The sequence below is a fragment of the Typopeltis vanoorti genome, chromosome 11 (assembly GCF_054136105.1).
Source record: "Typopeltis vanoorti isolate ZY-2024b chromosome 11, IOZ_Tvanoo_1.0, whole genome shotgun sequence".
Taxonomy (NCBI): domain Eukaryota; kingdom Metazoa; phylum Arthropoda; class Arachnida; order Uropygi; family Thelyphonidae; genus Typopeltis; species Typopeltis vanoorti.
The window spans coordinates 33,032,121-33,041,813 of record NC_143559.1 but is presented as its reverse complement, the minus strand read 5'-3'; the positions used below and the strand labels follow the sequence as shown (position 1 = coordinate 33,041,813).

Genomic DNA, 9,693 nt, shown 5'->3' with positions numbered 1-9,693 from the left:
ACAATTTTTCCGTTTTTTCCCTCCCGCTTTTAGGACATTCCTTTAGTTGCGCCGTGGGTTAACGGCCTTGCTTTCATTTCGTTCATGTAATATATTGTTTAAATCCAAGATGTGATTAATGCAGTATATTTAATACCTTATATTACTGAAAATCATGACGCTCCTAAAATGTTTAACAATATGAATGAAAAAGCTAAGTAATTTTTGGCTATGGAGCATACCCTATTTAAGGACTAGGCCAAATTCAACTGTTGTGCCTAAAAGTTTATTTATTTTGATCGCTAGAGGGAAAGCTGTTTTCTGTAGCAATTCAATCTGATTTTTGTGTACGTGATTTATTATTATTATTTTTCTTTAATAATTTGCTCGTTGTTTTAAAGTTTCAAATGTTAAAGTCGCTTTATTTTGTATAATTTTGGCCATTATCCTTTAATTCAGTGAGATTAATCGGTAGACAGTCCTCGTAAATTTTATGGAATTAAATACCGTTTAATTATAAAAGCTTAATAAAAGTTTTAATAAAAAAATTCTAAACGGTTAAAAAAGATTAAAGGTAGACATTACTCATTAATTTTATGTTATCAAGTACCATTTGAGATAAAAAAATTAATAAAAACTTTAATAATAAAAGTTTAAATTTTTTTTAATAAAAACTTTAATAATAATTTGCCGGCAAAGGTTGGTCGATTGGTAGAGCCTCTGCTACTAATGGCTCAGTTAAGTAAGTTTGAGCGCGGTTAGTAGTTGGAAGGGAACCAATCATTCGATGCTGTTGGCACACTCTCCCTCGATGAGTCTTTGGACTCCCTGGAGGTGTCAAATAATAATAATAATAATAAATAATAAAAGTTTAAAAAGGTTTAATAAAAGCTTAATAAAAAGTTTTATCTCAGATGTAGTTGACCACATAAATCAGTATACTTTTCGACCACTGATTCTACTTGTGTTGCCCTGTATCTGTGTTAAAGAAATTAAATTAAATTAAAAAAATAAATTTGCTATCAGTAGTGGGATTGTTATTTTGTTATCAGTAGAATTGAAATCTTATTTCATATTCACGAATAGTGACTGGAATAATTTGGAATGTGTTTTGACATACAGGCAAATTGGTCAGAAAAGTGCACACAGTTTACAAACAAAAATACTGTTGATGTTGGATGGTATATGGCTTAAGTAAGGAAATGGAGATGGTGAATTTTGTTCAGTAGAGAGAATATCCTCTCTCAATGAGTTCTTGAGGTTTACAACTTTTCATGGGTGGATGTTACATAAAAAATATAGCAAACATATATAAATATAAACACTTGGCACATACATATATTCACAAATTTTCCAATCATCCCCTGTTCCAATAGCACTGGAAATCTTCATTCCAGTGCAGCTTTATTATTTGATTTTTATGGTGCAAAGGACATCAAAGCTCATACTGCAACAGGACACAGATTACAACAGTACATATGGTAAACGGTTAGTAGGACAATCGCAAACATCCATGTCATTGGTAGATTCGAACCTGCAGCTTCTTGGCTGGAGAGCAGATATGCTAACCATGTACTAACAGATATGTTAACCAATAATTAACCATCTTTATATGATGGCTCGATAATTAACCAAATACTTAATCCTGCCCCAATCTTTGAACTTCTGTTCAGGCTGATTATAGTAATGCAATCACTGTTTTCTGTCTTGTCTTTAAAGGTAAATGTGGCATGAATATAAACAACAAAATTACACGATAACCACAGTAATTAGCTTTAATGGAAGTGCAGATATTTTGTACTGAAAATAACAGTACATCATCAGTGCATAGAAACAAGCGAAACAGGAAATACAAGATACATACAACAATCGATTTACCAATTAAAAATTGTTGCCATGTGCTAGAAATTAATATATTAAATAATATTAAAACTATTTTTTGATGGTTACATAAAATGAGAATCTCCCAAACTTTTGGGAGAGAGAGAGAGAGAGAATCATTCCGATTCAGATTTACCTGATGTAAAAGGGCTTTGCCACTTTGAAAAAGGTGTTCATATTTAAAACTGCTTCTATGGAGAATACAAGCTTCATCCCTCCATATACTGTGTTTAGTGTCAATACTCTGTTATGCCAGACCAGACTTGAGGTTTCATGTATTCAATATAATACTGACGTTCATTAATTCTTTTTTCCACAGAACAGTCTATCTGCCCAATGTGATACTTTGGGCAGACAGGCTGTTCTTCTTTTTTCAGTTTCTGGTAGGGTTCATTGTTTCTTATAGTTGGTCCACAATGGGCAGACTAGAAAATCAGCCAATATCTGCTTCTTAGAAGCAAATAATAAAATACATCTCTAATTTTGGTTATGGACAATCAAGCCTGGTGAACTATGCCTTGGAACATATGCAGAATTGAAAAAAAAAAAAATTACTTTTACCTTTACTTTTACTGTAATAAGCATGATATTTTTGGTGTACTTCATGTAACCTGCATGGAGTCCAAAGACAGACTGGGAAAAACCTACATTATCCATACCATATCCATCATATATCTCCTAGAATGCATTGATAAAGCATAGAGCATTCACAACAGAACCTGGCAACCTATTTCATTTGTTCATGACTCTTGAAGTGAAATATCTAGTCCTCACATCCATGCTAACAAAAGTCTTACTGAATTTTCAGGAACGATCCATTGTTATAGGTCATTCTCTACCTTTCTAGCTAAGTACTGAAAAATTTCCTCTGTATCAGTCCTATTAAAACATTTTTAATAACTATAAAGTTTTTATAGGACTTTGGGGCAGGATTAAGTATTTGGTTAATTATCCAGCTATCATATAAAGCAAATAACAAATGGCATTGTATGATTAATTTCAGCAGTGAGAGATTTCTCATTGAAGCTGGTCTGGTTGGCTGAGTGGTTAGCATAGCTGCTCTCCAGCCAAAAAGCTGCAGGTTCGAATCCTACCAATGACATGGATGTTTGTGATTGTCCTACTAACCGTTTACCATATGTACTGTTGTAACCTGTGTCCTGTTGCAGTATGAACTTTGATGTCCTTTGCACCATAAAAATCAAATAAAAAAGCTGCACTGGAATGAAGATTTCAGGCTCTATTGGAACAGGGGATGATCAAAAAGTTTGTGAATATATATATATGTGCCAAGTGAGTAGGTTTGCTATATTTTTTTATGTAACATTCACCCAAGAAAGGTTGTAAACCTTACAAATTAGTGTTGTTTTATAAATTTTTTTTTAAAATTTTTATAAATTTGTGTATTTCTTATTCATAGTTCAGAAATCCTGTATAGAGACTAAATAGGGAACCTCTTCAAGACACTTCAGGCACTAAATAAGTGGTTAGTGGTCTCACATCAGGTATAAAGGTTAAACATCCTTAGGTATAAAGATTAAACATCTTTATACCTAAAGATGTTTAATTCCACTTTGGATGTTGACTATCAGATAAAGGAGCTGAGTAGGATGGCATATCACTCCTCTTTTTTTTTTTTTTTTTCCCCCTGATCTATTAACCAACTTTTGCAACCCACAGATCCTTAATTCTGTTTATATGGAACATACCACAGACAGCTCATCATTCTTGAGCTGTCTGTGGAATGTTCACCTGACTTCCTCATTCCCTAGAAACCCATGTAGCTAGGTCTGTGCATAGCAAAACCAGATGTGACTGTATCGAGGCCTTATATAAAAGTGGAATGGTAGCTTCCATATCTCTGCTTGTTAGAGTACTCATCAATAACCAAGTAATTGCATGAGCTAATTGGCCACTTTTGTAATATGTCCTCTGAACTTTTAACTTTTTATCCACCAACACCCACAAATCTATTCCTATCTTCATCAGTTTCCTGGAGTACATTTCCATCTATATGGTATAAAGCTTATAATCTTTTTATCTCAAAATATGTAACTTTCCACATTAAACTGGTATGCATTATCTTTTGCCCATACTCTCAGCCTATTTAAATCATTATGCAAGTTCTCCATATCACCTGGATTAATTATGATGCTACCTAATTTTTTATCATCAGTAAAAATACTGAATGTTTCCCTTGGAATAATTTCCTATATCATTAATGTACACATTAACAGCATTGTTCCAAGCACAGAGTCCTATGGCCCACCTAGACCTCCCAGATTCTGCTCCTCAGTACAATATCTGTCCATCAGTCACCGTTATATCCAAATCACTAACTTCACCCCCATTTATTCCACTTTGTGTAAGAAAAGAGTTCCATGTGGCATCCGGTCTTTATAAAATACAGCGCTATCATTGTGTATTCATTCCCTTTATTCAACTCAGCTGTTACTCTATTATAAAAAGTTAGTAAATTGCTGAATAAACTTTTCCAATACTTTTATTAGGATTTCTGAGATACTAATTGATTTATATGCTGCCACGGTCTCATAGCTTTTTGTTGCAACAGAATGATTTTTCTCTCCTTACCTCCCTTGGGATTTGCAGTCCAGTGAGAGGCAATGTCGTTTCCTTTGCACATTCTCATAATATGCTTGCTAATAATCCATCTTATTACAATTGTATTTGCATTGAGATTCTGCAATATCCTAAGTATTTCCAGTATCATCAGCCTTTGTTCTCACATCAATACCTGTCACATCATCATCATTATTATTATTACGTGACACCTCATCGAGGGAGGGAACTACTCTACAACTCTCTGTCTCCATCTCAATCCACCAACTGAAATGAACTGCAACTATACCAATGCCATCTACTGCCCACCACCAGCAGTAGTATTTTACAGACAATCGCAAACATCCATGCCCACTCGAGATTTGAACCTGCAGACTCTTGGCTGGAGAACGGATATGCTAATTACTTGGCCAACCAGGCCAGTGATTAGTAACTCGACTATTTTGTCTACCTTCATCACTTTGCTACCATCAGCACTAATTAAAATTATCTTTCCATAGTCATTATTCATTTTACTTGATACTACTCATCCATCTAACTCCTAGCAGATTTATTCTTCACTCCTCCTTGTGGTATACAATCTGATATTACTTCCTTCAGATACTCCTTCACCATCTCCCGTGCACTACTAACATCATTTTATTGCCAATTCTTATGATTCTTATGGCACCATTTCTAGCTTGTCATAATCACCTGTCCTGTACTTTCACATATATCCTTTCTTCCACTTTGCCAACCTACCAAGTTAAGACTATACGATCACTCTTCTTAATTGGAGTTCAATAACTTGGGTATACATAGATCTGATCCTTTGTAGTAGAGTGTTTGTAGTGCTTATCATGTCTACTCCATCAGGATAGGTTAAATGCACTGATGATTTCTACACAGAAAAAAATTCGTGAACAGCAGGATTTTTTCCCCCAGTTTATCTAGAGGTTTTCATCCCGCAAGCAGGTAAACCGGTCCTGTGAACACACAGATTACAGTCAGGAATACGGATCCAGCCATAGGCCTGATTCGTCAGCTGTGCCAGTTCTGAGCCCGGATAAAATTTGGGGGGACTGAGACGGTGCTGTACCTCACTGTAAAGGGGACTCACAGCCGCTTTATCATTATACAATAATAATGTTAAATTGTGAATGAAACTATGTTGTGTAATTTATTTTTTTCATTCACATTTAACATTACTTATTATATATTAATCATAATTTGTATAAGAATTATTTATTGTTCCTTAATTAAGGATTACTATTTAAATATTTATTCTAAACTTAACCTACTATTAATTTATTAAATAATAATATGTGTAGAAATTTATGATAACTGAAATATATATGTAAAGTAACGAAAAGTGTTATTATAAATAATTGTATACGTAATGAAAGAGCTGATTAAGTAGCTCAAATATTCTGTTTATTCTTATTTGTGAAAATGTAACGTTATGTAATCACATATGTAAGAGTAGAGCGTTGTATTACATTAGCGAAATGTTTGCGTTTATGCGTTGTCATGGAGACGCATGAAATAAACAAGCACGAGTCGAAGAGTGCGTGACCTTGGAACCAAAAAGGAGAATAGGAATTTTAATGAGAGATAAGTAAGAGTTTTGCGGAGCCTGAAGGAAGGTAGGATACAAGCAAGGAAGTGAAAGAAAATTGTAAATTCTTTAGGGCAGAAATTCAAGAGCATAGTGTTTAGAAGTAAGCAAGAAACGTAGTGAATCTTATACTCAGCTGCAAGTGAAATCAGCTGTTATTATAGAGGAAAATTGATGTCGTAATCGGATAAATAAAGAACTGGACATTCAATGGGAAATTCTGATTAGTTCCAGTTAGTCTAGGATTACGTCTTAATTCTATGTTGCCCTGAGAAGAATTATAACGAATTTAACTAATTGCAGGAAAGTAAACAAGGAAGGATATCAGTACCTTATCGCTGTTGTTTAGAGTAGTGAAGCGCGATTAACAGTAGTTCAGTTAAAGCGTTGGAGAATTTTATTTAATGTGTTCCGCTAGCTCAAATGAGTTAATTCATAAGTGTGCTCGCAATAAATTGATGTATTGAAGATTGTATCTGGTAAGAGTAGTCATACATGTTCATTCATTCTAACATTAACTATAGCGTATCTTAGAAGTTCAAGGTCCGAAATAAGATTGCTTGGAACAATGCCTACCTTGATTAGTGCCTGCTGTGAATTTAAACATTAAGTACTACTGATAGATGTGTGTAAACTTATCAAATGAGAAGTTTTGTTTTATTAACTTGAGTTAAGAGAATTTATAGTTTTGAAGCAGTGAATTGTATGTTAAAGTTTAGAACATTGAATTGTAATGAGTGACTTAGCAAGATGTATTAAGTTATTTGTATTGTTTCATTTAAAAGTAGAATTCATGTATTTGCTATATATCATATATTAAATGTTTTATTTTGTTAGTCTAAATATTGTGTTTGCCTGAACTCCCTTTTATTGCACCGTTCATAAAAAATTCGAATCTTGCGGGTGCCCCAAGTAGAGTAATAAATAATTTGGCCTAATGAGAAGACTGCTAACTTAATTAAGAATTGATCCTACTATTTTATATAGACTAATCTGGAAATAGGGTGGCGCAGTATAATTATAAATTTCTCTACTTTTGGATCGGTGATCAATTCGCAATTAGTTGTTTTATTTATAAGAGTGACTCGAAACAAGATGGAAAATTAGAACACAACATGAAAATAGAACGTCACGACAATAATAATAATTATCAATAGTAGCGTCCTGTGGCTTGAAATCATGGGGGTGCTGCAACTTTTGAAATATACATACACACTATAAGTACAGTGTATACATGTTTGGATAAAATATCAAAATTATGGTAAAAATTTAAAAAAAAAATTAAACATGAAAAAATATTGTTTATTATCAATAAAATTATGCAGTTTGGTATAATTCAAAATTACTTAAAAATAAAATATATTCTTGTTGTTTTGTTTCATGAAAAAACTATTGTTTATTATCGATAAAAATTATACAGTTTAGTATAATTCAAAATTACTTAAAAATAAAATCCATTCTTCTTGTTTTGTTTTGAGTGAAAAGGTCGATAACTTTTTCCTTGATGTTTGTGTGACTGTTGAAGAATTTTTTTCTCTGTAGAAATCATCAGTGCATTTAACCTATCCTGATGGAGTAGACACGATAAGCACTACGAACACTCTACTACTGGCACAAACTGCATATAAAGAACAGTGGAACTGCGCGACGGACAGTGCCACATTATGCTAATAGCTCGCATCTCACTATGACGTGCGTATACTTGTGCAAGTGGCAATATGACAATGTGGTAAACACAGTGCTGCTAACGTCCTTTGCTCTCCTAAGTGCCTCAAGATGGATTTTTTTATTTTTTATACAAAATAAGATAATTGTATAGGATTGTTGATGATAAAATTAAATATTACAAGCAAATATAAATAAAGTAATAAATATATTTATATATCAAGAAAAATTGGGGGTGCTGCAGTTTTGCAGTGCCTATTCACGAGCCATCCCTGAATATTCATATCATACTGGCTATGAAATCATTATTATTATTGTTACATAACCTTCAAGAACTCAGCATGAGAGTGCACTCCACTATACACCTGACTATATCCCCTACCACTTAATTCTTCCACTATGCACAGCTAGCATCAACACCATCTACCACCCATCACCACCAACAACAGTACTTTTTGTCTGTAAATGGCATGTGTGCGATGGCCAATTTACCTGTATGTGGGACGAAAAACCCAAATTTCCGAGACAAAAAATCCTACTACTTCCATATATTAGATTAGCTAACTCACCTAACAATTGAAAGAGCCCATATGAAGATTCCTCTCATCACAATGGCGAAAATTGAACACTGACCTTTTCCAATTGAAGGGCACAATGTACCATCATTCTTCCAGTTGGATCGTGTGGAGGATATTTTGACAAGAGAAAAAAAAGTTCAAAAATGACTGATAGGGGAGGTATGGTGCTGTGAGTGGGAGAAAATTACATTAATGTGAATGATTGTGAGTTATTCGATGATGTTTTTTATTTCAATAATTTCATAAAATAATATGGTACAAAGAACAACATATCAGGCTGACATGTTGTGAAGCGATCCGGATGATCAGTGGAGGTGATGTTCAATGTGTTGGCCTTTGTGTAAGACCACAGAAGTCTTTTTGGGGAGGTGCTCCATTTTGCATCAACATGTATTCAGCCATCCCTTTTGCTGCAGTTGCAGGATAATGAAACTGCTCAACATGTCTCAATAATGTGCAGTTGGGACTGCGCAGTTCATAGTCCTGGTTTCCTGGATTTTTTCAAAGGAAAATAGCTCAATAACAAACTTGGCTATAAATCCTATCTATACTATAACCTTTAGCAAATGTGAGGGGACTTACATTGCAATGCATGAGGATTCTCTAGCCCAGATGAGGCAATTTTGAGTTCATGTTCCTTGAACATGAAGTTCCACTTCATCATTCCATAGGATGTTCCAAGGGCAATCTTTGGAAACTGACATCTCCCATTTACAGCTCTTGGGTGTGGCTGAGTTTATATGGATAGCATTGCAACACTTTACATAAGATTCTCTATATCATTGTATATGGCAAATCCCTTTCTGTGGCACATTTTGCCAGCCTGGCTGAGTGGTTAGCGTATCCACTCTCCAGCCAAAAGGCTGCGTGTTTGCATCCTGCCGTGGGCATGGATGTTTGTCATTGTCTGTGAAAATTAGTGGTGGTGGGCAGTAGATGATGATCATCATCTACTGCCCATCATCATCTACACATTGGTGTAAATGATGATGGTAGTTGTGGTTCGCTGTAGTTGGTGAGTTAAGTAGTGGAGACCAAGAATTGTGGACTAGTGCTGGGTGCTCTCCCTCAATGAGTCTTTGGACTCCTTGGGGGTGTCACGTAATAATAATAATAATGGAGAGAGAGTTATTATTATTAATATATGGATTGACAAGAATCCATGATAGGTTAGCCCTTGATCACTTACTATAAAAATTAATTTCTTTCCTTAATGATTATACTCCTACTCAGTGTCCAGAGCAGACCCCCTCCCCCCTTGTTCTTTCTTCTTCCCTGTGAGTTGATAAACCTTCCTTATATCTTTCCAATCAGATTTCTTTTCCTGCTTATGTGTTTCTATCATATTCCCCCCCCCCCCTTTCTCTTGATTATCTAAGGATATAATATGATTTGCATCCTGCCTGAAGTCCC

The 9,693-nt window shown here is 34.5% G+C and overlaps 1 protein-coding gene across 1 annotated transcript in view; it reads left to right on the top strand.

Moving 5' to 3' along the window:
• The first annotated feature begins 232 nt into the window (after positions 1-232).
• The window catches only part of LOC150101422 (uncharacterized), a 274,314-nt gene continuing 264,853 nt past the window's right edge, over positions 233-9,693 (top strand). Inside the window, exon 1 of the mRNA XM_090400110.1 lies at positions 233-326. The gene's annotated coding sequence lies outside the window, so the exon portion shown is untranslated. The remainder of the gene's footprint in view (positions 327-9,693) is intronic.